At 38.9% G+C, this 12,190-nt stretch overlaps 1 long non-coding RNA gene across 1 annotated transcript in view; it reads right to left on the bottom strand.

The window, feature by feature from the left end:
• Positions 1 to 11,477, bottom strand: part of LOC142342067 (uncharacterized) — a 68,443-nt gene extending 56,966 nt beyond the window's left edge. The window contains exons 1-3 of the long non-coding RNA XR_012759145.1: positions 11,276 to 11,477; positions 10,584 to 10,689; positions 9,406 to 9,429 (exon numbers count right to left, since the gene is read on the bottom strand). This is a non-coding gene — a long non-coding RNA (uncharacterized LOC142342067). The remainder of the gene's footprint in view (positions 1 to 9,405; positions 9,430 to 10,583; positions 10,690 to 11,275) is intronic.
• Positions 11,478 to 12,190: the final 713 nt, after the last annotated feature.

Raw genomic sequence — 12,190 nt, 5'->3', positions numbered from 1 at the left:
ACCTTTTTAGTAAGCTTTCCTGATAAGATATACCAAATTATGTTTAGGAATGGAATTTTCTTCTACAGAAAAGAAGACATCCCGGTCTTTCAGGATTTGAATCACATTGAGGAGTATCGTACATGTGTAGCATTCAACCGTGTTTAGAAATTTTTAAAAGACCAAGGTGCCTGGGTTTTGAACAAAAATTCAATAATCTTTTAGTTGGTTGATTTTAAGAGAAACTGTAAGTTTTGACCCTAATTAGTGTGAACTAATTTGTGAACTAATTTGTGAACTAATATGGACTCAAAGAGTACAGCTGATGATGGGATTTTTGTTTAAAAAAGCTTGTAACAATTTTTAGAACATGGGTTTTGGCGCAGTGGTTACGCCTAATTTCAAAAAATATCGAGATGGTGCGGGCGTTGGTGCGAAGCCCGCACGGAGCGGGGTTTTGTTTGAAATGTGTCTAAAAGTGTGCGACAGACCCCCTTTTTTATCACTACTTACATAATTTGGACACAATGGCAGTAGTCTGAACCAGTCAAACGAGCAAACCATCCCTCAACAAAACAGCTATAAAACTTACGAGCCAGAGCCTGAGCAACGACAGCCACAACACAGTACCAAATCACATGTAGGAAATGGGAGCAGCAGCTTTTAGCAAAAAGAAGTAAAATCCAACAACATTCAACAACAAACAAGTCATTAGAATTTTGTGAATGATAAGATGTTTGCTAAATTGCCATTAGGAAATCGTGAGACTAAGTTCTTCAGATAGGACCCAACTTGATGGGTTTAGTTCGTATGATATCAGTTGAATAAAATTTTTTCGAATGTATTTTTGGTTCAGTTCCGCTGAAGGAAGCGCCTTTATAGAACTTAAAAGCAATACTACCCTAAAGTAATCTGAATTGGAAAGAGATGCCGATTAAGAAATTGTCTGACTACATAAACGTTTTGCAACCTGAAAAATTTGTATTAGATTTCAATGCTACAGTTCCGAAGCCAAACACTTGACCAAATAATCAAGGGAGTGTGTTTAGGGACATGGAAATAAAGGATCTTCTAAAACCTGAATTCACGTGTCAGGTGAAATCGTTCTAAGGCAAAGACTCTTGAAAAATGATGGTATTGCAGCCCACTCTTATTTGGCAATTTCACTCTTTCATGGCAATTTTCTAATCCCTCAAAAGTCTTCCCATTGCAGCTCAACTCTTACATCATTTTACCCCCTCTGAACAAATTAGCCCCCTCCCCCACTCTTACAACATGTCAAGGACAAGATGACTTTTGATCGATTTCGACGATAAAGCCGGCAAAACGAAAACACAATTATCGTCAAAACCTGACGGAAGTAGTCGACTTCTCAAAACCTTTTATGGCAACACACAAGTGAAACAAAACGAATCAAATTTAATTTTACTTTAATAATACACAATCAAAATAATCCTAAGCATCCCCCCAATCCCAACACTATTCATTAACATTTTGGCACCAACCCAACAGCTTCGAAACCACACCTAAAGAATATCCAAAGATCAGAAATTAGACTTGTTTAAAAACAATCAGACTATGGTGGGGTAACTACACAAAAAGACACAAAAAGACAAAGATAAAGATTGCAACATTCAAAACTTTATCGATATTTAATTTCGCTTATTGCTTTTCGGTTCGTCTGGGGTTTTAACCACCCAGAGGACAGCCTTCTGGTTGCTCGTTTCCCCATCCCCCCACGTGCTTTTCGGTTTTTCTGGGGTTTTACCCACCCCGAGGACCCCCTTCTGGTTGGTCGTTTCCCCAACCCACCACTTGCTTTTCGGTTCTTCTGGGTTTTTACCCACCCCGAGGACTCCCTTCTGGTTGGTCGTTTCCCCAACTCCCCACTTGCTTTTCGGTTCTTCTGGGGTTTTACCCAGCCCGAGGACCCCCTTCTGGTTGGTCGTTTCCCCAACCCCCCACTTGCTTTTCGGTTCTTCTGGGGTTTTACCCACCCCGAGGACGCCCTTCTGGTTGGTCGTTTCCCCAACCCCCCACTTGCTTTTCGGTTCTTCTGGGTTTTACCCACCCCGAGGACCCCTTCTGGTTGGTCGTTTCCCCAACCCCCCACTTGCTTTTCGATTCTTCTGGGTTTTTACCCACCCCGAGGACCCCCTTCTGGTGGGTCGTTTCCCCAAACCCCCACTTGCTTTTCGGTTCCTCTGGGGTTTTACCCACCCCGAGGACCCCCTTCTGGTTGGTCGTTTCCCCAACCCCCCACTTGCTTTTCGGTTCTTCTGGGGTTTTACCCAGCCCGAGGACCCCCTTCTGGTTGGTCGTTTCATCAACCCAACGCCTTCTTTCCAGTTCTTCTAGGGTTTTACCCGACCCGAGTTCCCTTTCTGGTAGTCCCTATTGATAGTATCTGTCCTTTGGTAGGTAGAGGTAGGTTCAGGTATTTGGTAGGTATCGGCTTTTGGTAGGTATTGGTTTTGGTAAGTATAGTTAGTTTCCGTCTTTTGGTAGGTTTTGGTAGGTTCCAGTATTTGGTAGATATTGGTTTTGGTAGTTTTTGGTAGGTCTCGGCTTTTGGTAGGTATTGTTAGGTTCCGGTATTTGGTAAGTAATGGTTTTGTAGGTATTGTAGGTTCCGGCTTTTGATAGGTATTGCTATTTCGGAGGTATTGGTTGGCTCTAACACTTGTTAGGCATTGATTTTCATAGGTATTGTTAGCTTCTTGCGGTAACAAAAAACTACTGTAACCACCAGAACAATTCTGATTCTACTTGGTTTGTCTACACAACTCTGACTTCTCATTAATGGTTGAGACGAGGTCAACCTCAAGCAATACAGTGCCCAAAATGAGTACTAATACATCCGATTCCACAGATGAAACAATGTTAACTCAACAATCCATTGGTACCTCAACATCAATCAAGTCAAATGAACAGAAGTGATTAGAAACGTCAAAACTAATGATTGAAAATGACATAAAGCTTTATATTGACTACATGCTTTCCGAAATTGAAGCTTCGGACGATTTGGAAAAATTAAACGAAATGAAAGAAGACATTAGAGCAATGCAACAGAGACTTGACCCGATAATTTTTGAATTGCTAAATTTCGTTGAACTTGATGAACAAGATCAGATGTCCAGAGACTTCAGTCGGCTAAAAATAGACATAAAAAGGACCTTCACGCTGTTAAGAAAGCAACTTAAAGAGGTAAACACAAGAAACCAAAAAGAAATGACTGCTTCAGAGCCAGACTCTAAGAAAACCATCGTCCATGATGACAATATAATGCCACGTCAACAAAACAGCCTCGCCTCAATTTTGTTTTCGACGACTCCGTTAGTAACCAAACTCATTCATTTAATTCCGCTTCGGCGCCGGCTGGAAGCTCTTTTGCCGTTAGTTCAAGTTTTACTGCACCCGGTGGTTCAACTTATAATGGCCACACAACATCTTTTTTTTTGAGATCGTCAACTGCCCCCTGCAGCACATCTCAACCGTCTTTCGTGAGTGTTCCAGTCGGATATTCGTCGACAAATGTCACATCTCTCTGTCAAAACTATCTTAACCCATCCAATCCATCAACTTTCAGTAGTTTTTCACAACCTATTGTTTCACAAATGCCACAATTTTCTGGACAATCAGTATCGATGTCCACTTGTTTACAGGAATCTGTACCGAAATTAAATGCAGATCATTTCAATGGTGATCCTTTGAGTTGGATGAAATGGTTCAGCACATTTCAAGCTACTATTGACGGAGCTCCAAAGACATCGCCCAAAAAAATGATTCATTTACAGTCGCCTTTAACCGGCGAAGCCAAGGCCCTTGTAAACGGTTATGGTTGCAACGGTGACTTATACGTTTCAGCAAAAAATCGCCTCCAAGAGCATTTTGGTAACCTAAAAACGAATAGTAAACGCATTTCTCGAAAAGCTCTCAAGTTTCAAAGCCCCAAACCTAGCCCATCCGGAAAGCTACACACAGTTCTCTTCTTTCCTTTTAACAATGGTGGACACTTTCTCACAATTAGGTTTCATCCACGATCTACATTCAACAACTAATTTGAATGTTGCACTCGCAAGTCTTCGCAACCCTGTACGGCTCGAGTGGAACAAATTTGTTTTGGAGAAAAACTATCAACAACGGTCTCTCCAAACACTATCTGAGTGGCTCCTCAACTTCTCTAAAGCATGTTATGATTTGAACTCTATAAACATGGTTACGCAAAACAACTTCAAAACACCTGGGAAGCCAACTTTTTTTGGCGGATATAATAACGCTACCAATGACAAGAAAAATAGTTACCAGAGGCAATTTCGAAACAACGTAAGTGATTAATCGCAGTCTGAAAACAAACAGACAGCAATCAGGCCATGCCCCGGCAATGAAATTTGTCAATTCTTGTATAAATGCACTCATTTCCGTTCTCTTCCACCGAGCATTCGAAGAGACCACATAAGAAAACTTAAGTTGTGTTTTAACTGTTTTGGAAGTCACCACATCGACAAGTGCAACTCAAAAAACGTCTGCCGTAATAACAATTGTGGAAAAAAGCACCACACTCTGCTTCATTATAGTTTCGATATAAATCCTGGCTCTTAGAAAATTAACGTTAAAGCAGTCCATTTACAAGGAACAGGTCAAGTCGCCGTAGTTCCTGTGCAACTGAAAAATGGTGAGAAGACCTTAAATACATATGCTTATTTAGACAATGGTAGCTGTCAGAGCTTATTGCTTAAGTCAGCAGCCTCAGAGGTAAACATTGACATGAAATTAATTGGAAAAATGCCAATCAGTGGATACCACATGACAAAAGAAATTGACTGCGCTCCTGTAAAAGTTAAAATTAAGTCACTGCAGTCTGATCAGCAATCTTTCCTTCTAACTGACGTAATTGCTGTCCCGAATCTGAATATGTCCCCTGTCGATACAGAAAAATTGAACTAACTCTGTGCGTCGTTCGAACACCTCAGTCATATCAGTTTTCCTGAGATTGGGAATAACTCTGTCTCAATAAACCTTGGAATAGACAATCTTGATCTGATTCACTGCAAGCAAATAGTGAAAGGACCCAAGAATGATCCTTGGGGAGTAGAGACCCAGCTAGGCTGGACATGTGCAGGAAAACATATTTGGCACTAGACGAAACATACCCCGTACAGTTCACTCAATTGAATAGCCACCCTAATATGGATGAACAAATGTTCCAAAAGGTATCAGGTTGGATGAAAATCGAAAATTTAGGCATAGCTTCACCTAAAAAGGCAATGTCCAAAAATGATAAAAGAGCCCTTGAAATACTGGAGAACACAACTCAACTCATTGACGGACACTATCAATTTGTTCTTCTCTGGAAGGAAAATGCAAAACTTTCCAATAACAGATGGCTCGCTGAGAAGCAACTTGACCAATTGAACGACAAAGAATCAAAAAACCCACAGCTCAAACAAATGTACGAAGGAACGCTTGAGAAGGATCTACTAAACGGATATGTCACTAAAGTTGATTCTGATACCGGGGACTGGGATTCGATTGCTTCTTTCCTACCTCACCATCCAGTAACCAACGAGAAAAAGCCCGTTAAAGTGCGGAGCGTAGCCAATGCGTCAATGTTTTTCAAGGTCAGTCCTTGAACTCGAATTAACTGAAAGGACCAGATCTGCTTAGTAACCTTACCGGCGTTATTCTGCGATTCAGAGAGAACAACCTTGCATTATCCGCAGACATTGAACAGATGTTCATGCAGGTCAAAGTAACTCCTGAAGATCGAAAATTTCTGCTTTTTCGCTGGATTAATGATGTTCGCGTTGATACATAAGAGTACACAAGCCATAATTTTGGCGTTACGGACTCGCTTTGCATTGCATCATATGCACTGAGAAAAACAGCTCGTGACAATTGTGAACAGTTTCCAGATGTCATAAAATACATTGAACGCAACGTCTACATGGACGACCTCTATGTTGCTACTGACTCAATAGGAAATGCACAAAGAATACTACGTGAATGAGAGCAACCTTATCAAGAGGAGGTTTCAACCTCACCAAATGGAATTCTAACAGTTCTGAGTTCCTTGAAACTGTAGAGCCTGGCATAAGATTGGACACATCAAAAGTTCAGCCTCAAAATCAAAAGGCACTTGGATTACCATGGAACCCAATAACTGATCGCTCCATGATTGAAACTATGCTCTTCCGAAAAATCAATTTAAATGAGGATATAACACAGAGAGAGCTACTGAGATTTGTAGCGTCCCTATTTGATCCACTTGGTTTTATTCCTTCTTTAACTATTCCACTGCGGAAGGTTTTACAGGCTGCTTGGAATCAAGGACCGAAATGGGATAAGCCAACTCTTTTTTAAAATTTTCCAGATTTTGTCATTTTAAGGGATGAAATCCCCAACTTCAAGGACCTACAGATCTCCAGAAACTTCTTTCTAGACAAACCTATCCAATCAGTTCAACTTCGTACGTTTACTGATGGTCCGAATTTGCTCTGTCAGCCGTCTGTTATATCAGGGTTAAGTACACCGATCAGTCAATTGCCGTTAGATTCGTTATAGGAAAAGCTCGTGTATCCCCGCTGGAAAAGATGACTATTTCAAATTTAGAATTGCAAGCAGGTGTGTACGGTGCTCAACTTGCAAAATTTGTTAAGGAAGAACAAGATATAGATTTCGCCGAAAGCATTTTTTGGTCTGACAGCACAACTGTTCTCTACTGGTTGCGAACACCTGAAATGCGACACAGAATTTTCATTGCTAATCGCTTGGCCAAAATGTTGGATGTCTCATCTGCTTTTGATTGGAGGTACATTCTATCGGCAGCGAACCCTGCAGATGACGGAACTCGAGGTTATAGTGTTTACAAAATGACATCGGAATCTCGCTGGATTTCAGGACCGTCGTTTTTGAGTAAACATAGATCAGACTGGCCCAACCAAGAGATTCTGCAACCGCAGTATGTGAAGATAGCATCTTTCCCTTTCTCAGTATCTGTTACAGAAACTGTTGTCGATTTGAAGAGATTCAGCAGTTGGAATAAATTAATACGTGTAATCGTCTTTTGTTTCTTCTTTGCCGATAAGTGCAAGAAGCGTAGTAAAGACATTCAGTTAGGCCACTACACTAAAGCGTATCTGCATATCATTCAATCAACCCAGAAACAAGATTTCAAGACAAAATTTTTTGCTTTGAAGGAAGGTGATGATACATCCAGCTCTAGCAGACTCAAACTTCTATCCCCGTTCATAGACAAAACAACCAACTTCAAGCAAGAGGCTGTTTGTCAAAAGCAAGCCCCTTGATGACTTCTCGTTACCCCTTGATACTCGACGGCAATAATACTGCCACTAGATTGTTGATACAGCATACACATGAACTTAACGGCCGCTGTGGTCCCGAACAAACTAGGAATATTCGAATGGAGTATTACTGGATACTTCGATGTCGAGCGGTAGTAAAACAAACCATTAGACACTGTCATTCTCGTCGCCGAACAATCCAAGACGTTAGCATTCCTAAAATGGCAGATTTGCCTCAGGAAAGGTTGCCTAAAAAAATTAATTCGTCTTCGAAACAACTGGACTTGATTTTACTGGACCGTTTCCTGTTAAGAACAATGGCAAGCTGTCTAGTCGTTACGTACTACTATTCACATGTCTAGTTTTCAGAGCAGTCTATCTCGAGGTTTCAAATGACCTTAGCACCGACTCAACAATTAATTGCATAAGACGTTTTGTCAGCCGGAGAGGAAAACCCCACAAATTCATTTCAGACTGCGGAAAATCGTTTGTTGGTTCGAACAACAGCCTCCAGTCCAGCATCGCCGACCTAAAAGCCACAAAATTGAGACAAAATCGTTTGCGGCAAAATTGCTCCTTATGAAAGTGGAAATTGTATGGAAATTCAACTCTACAGCGGCCCCGCATTTCGGCGGAATCTGGGAGCGATTAGTGTAGATTTTCAAATTGTCTCTCTATAGGGTCATTGGGTCACGAACGCATACAGATGAAATATTATGCACAGTTACGTGTGAGATAGAAGCAAATATGATCTCTAGGCCCCTAACAAACGTTCCAAGTGATATAAAGGATCCTTTACCTCTTACGCCAAACCACTTTCTTCTAGGCAGGTCTTCAGTCAATTTGCCTCCTGGCGTTTTTATTGGAGACGAAAAGAACATTTCGAAAGCTTGGCGTACATCGCAACAAATAGTTGCTCACTTCTGGAATCGATTTTTGCGAGAGTACACAGAAGAGTTCCAGGCCAACAAATTCGTTCCAAATGGAACAAAAGTTCGAAGAATCTGAAAGTGGACGACCTAGTATGGATCCTTGAGGACTTCACCCATCGAGGCCTTTGGCCTGTTGCCCGAGTAACGCAAGTTTTTTCTGGAGATGATGGGATCATTCGATCAATCAAACTGAAAACCCCGAGCGGTGAGCGTATTAGGCCCGTCGTAAAATTGAGCAAATTGTTTTCTGATTAAATTTCGAATCCAAAGGTTCTACTATGCAAAATGCAGTTAACGGATTGTGTTTATTGGATCCCAATTTTACCAATACATCGACACCATCACTTATTATTCCCTTTGCACCAATTAAAATAGTTTCATTGTGAAACCGTCATTGTAGCAATTGCTTGCATACATTTGGTCTCATACGCTTTCATAAGTGTTACCTTGTTTTATTCCCCACTACTTTGGACTACCTTCGCGATTACTTTGCTCTTATTAAAATAACGCTTTCCAATTGCCAATGATTGTGTTATATGGCGAATTCTTATCGATCTCGTTCGTGTTAACCTTTTGTTGATATTATTTCTAAGAGTTTCATCTCACACCCCCTGGCTCTCATTTGACAACTTAGGTTATTTCGTTTGGTAATTCCGTAATTAATTTAGGTGAATTGTTTTTACGAACCACCCGATTAGGTTTGTACCCTTGTATTTCCATTACCCTTATTTTGAATTTATTTCATTTTTCAGCTGGATGGATGATTCAACACTTACTCCAACAGTATTATTCATTTTTGCAATCCCGCAAAGGGGGCCGGTGATGTAAAGGACAAGTTGACTTTTGATCGATTTTGACGAAAAAGCCGGCAAAACAAAAACACAATTATTGTCAAAACCTGACGGAAGTAGTCGATTTCTCAAAACCTTTTGTAGCAACAAACAAGCGAAACAAAACGAATCAAATTTAATTTTACTTTAATAATACACAATCAAAATAATCCTAAGCATCCTCCCCAATCCCAACACAATTCATTAACACAACAAAATGGGGGGACTTAAGGGAGAATATTTGACCAGGGATGTTATCTACATGTAGAGCTTTGCTTTTTCCACTTTATAAGCTTTTGCAACACGACTGGTAATTTTGTCTTATTCAAGGAAATGTCAGAAACTGAAAATTGGACTTACCTACACCCAGGGCTTTAGCGACAGCTGAAACATAAGAATACATGAGAAACTGACTCGAGAGATTTTCCATAGAATTCACTAGATTTCAATCAAGCTTGGTATATAGCAATCAGATTTGCGGGATATTTTCCGTTTGTGCCCCCCCAGCTTAGTGCGCGCATTTTATTTGCACACCCAGACCCAAATTTTTACATTATGATTTACAGTGTAATGACACGTGCTCTGTAACGGGGGGGGGGGGGGTGCATATCGTACTGGGAGGCACAAAGGGAAAAGATCTGATTTGTGATTAATGTTGGTACATAAAGTTGCCAAACGTATTATTAGATCGAATAAATTTACTCGAAAATGCAAGTTTAATCAGCAACCATGTTTTAGGAATAGGTTTATTAGGTTTAGGTTTACCTCAAAATTTTTGCCAATTTTTTTCATGATTCAGCGTTTCTGAAAAACAGAGAATTTCAGCTTTTTTGAAAAATATTCCTTGCATGAATTGAACACTTCAAATATTCAGCAGAAATCTAACATAATTTCAGCAATTCAGAAAAAGAGAAAAGGAGAGATTTCCTGCACTTTCAGCACGTTCCCTACATTGTAAAATCACGCCACGCACTCCCCGTCAAAAGTGCACTGCAAATAGTCTAAAACTTATAACGAGGACATATTTTAAAATGATCTACAGAAGAAGTTTATTGGCAAAAGAATTGCCTCGTACGTTTGTTGTTAAAAACTTGATAGTGCGAGGGATGAGGCAAAAATTGGAATTGAACATATTGTGAGCACTTTAAAAACTTCAGATGTTGGAAGAATTTAAATCCGTAAGCCTCTCAAGACTTTTGCTACTTTCGATTCATAGTTCAAAGAAGGGTAACTTAGTAACATAGTAACATAGTAAATCAGCGCTGAATCATAGTATTTCTCAGTCTGTATTTTACTATGAACAGATTATGATCATGTCACTTTTTACACTGTTCAGACAAAAAATCATAGTAAAAAACCGGCTCTCTGAAAATACTCTTAGGATAGACTGATACAGTACTGGGCCGACGATATACAATTGGAATACAATGTTTCAGTACTGAGATACTATGGGACTAGGAAATGCCATTTTTTGGTATAGGAAATTTATACAGGTTCCATTTGTTAGCAAATACCAGCACAACATTTAAAACACTAACATCTCTGCTCTATGTGGACTTCGGTAGTGTTGGGTACGATGAAGGTTCCATTCGGTCCATCGCATTTCAAGACATCAGGCAACCGTTTTACGTCGTTTAACTTAAACTTTAATGCGAAATTGTTATCGTGTAATGTTTTTCTTTCAAATTATTAAAAAAGTCTCTCAAAATATATTTTGCGCAACAGGTTAGTCCTATGAAATGGCTATTTCAGTTTTCATTATACATATTTGTAACATTATGTACAAATCTTTCTGTAAGTTTTTAGCAAAAACCCGATTTACTTCGTTTAAGATTCTGCAGAACTGTCTTTTATATATATATATATATATATATATATATATATATATATATATATATATATATATATATATATATATATATATATGTTTTGAGTTGGTTAATGGTTGGCAGATTTGGATTGAGAACAGCTAACTGAACTATCTAGCTAAGTGGAGAACATTGGTACGTACAACTTCAAATTTTATTTCAACAGAGTTATGTTTTTTGCCAGATAATGGTTTAAATTTCGTTTCAAAATAAACAGCATGTATATTATCGCAAGATATATAAAGATATATGTATAAAGATATATGCTATACTATTTCATACTACTACTCTACAACTATATTGAATAAAAAATCTGATAAACTTTTTTACACAATCAATTTACACGATAAAAATTTACGAACACTTGGAGAAAATTTTTCTAGAACTTCTGTTTCAAATGAAGAAGTTACTCTAAGAAGAGCCGCAAGGTAGAGAGCATTGTGAGGGACCTCATTTTAAATTGTTTTACCTCAGTAATAGCCCAGAATTTTATCAAATTTTATGTGTGAATATAATAACCGAGAATTATTCAAAGAATCAAATCGAAGCTTTAATAGGAACTGAGTTGGTGCTCACAAGAAGTGAGAAGTTCGATGCTAAGTCTATATTTATATATTCTTGCAAACAGAAGTTGCCACGTGTCACTTTCTTTAAACAAATGTGTTTTGAAGGTACTTCAAAAGATGAATGCCGACAAAAAAAAGGTGTTAGCTTACGATGATTACCGCTTTGTAAATACCAACTGTATTGCTTGATCAATTAAACATGCCGATTTTTTTTTAACTTCTTTGTAAATACCAACTGTAAAAAATAGCATCTGAATTTATTATTTAAAAGCTTACGATGATTAAATATCGTCGGCTGAAGTTGCAACTAGTCACTTTCTTTAAAGAAATCTGTTTTGAAGGTACTTCAAAAGATGAATGCCGACAAGCGAAGTTGTTAAATTACGATGATTAAATATCGTCGGCTGAAGTTGCCACAAGTCAGTTCTAAGAAGAAGGAAGAAAAAGCTGGAAGGGTTTCAATAGAAAAATTCCGACAGAAGTGAGTGATTTCGGCGCCATTTCTATTTAAAATTTCGATGAAAAGGAGTGATTTCGTCACTGTCTCGGTCTGAAAAGTGTTTTTGTGGTTGCGCTTTATTTCATCTTATAAATGATATTTGCTTGATGACAAACTGACAATGAACATAAGTCAATAGTAATGTTCAATGGAAGAAATTTCGGCGCTGAAAAATTTAATTGTAAATATGTGACATATTTAAAAATTCAATA

Source organism: Convolutriloba macropyga, chromosome 7 (assembly GCF_964194025.1).
Source record: "Convolutriloba macropyga chromosome 7, txConMacr16.3, whole genome shotgun sequence".
NCBI classification, from domain to species: domain Eukaryota; kingdom Metazoa; phylum Xenacoelomorpha; order Acoela; family Convolutidae; genus Convolutriloba; species Convolutriloba macropyga.
The sequence above is the reverse complement of the archived record's forward strand: the minus strand, read 5'-3'. Positions and strand labels throughout refer to the sequence as shown.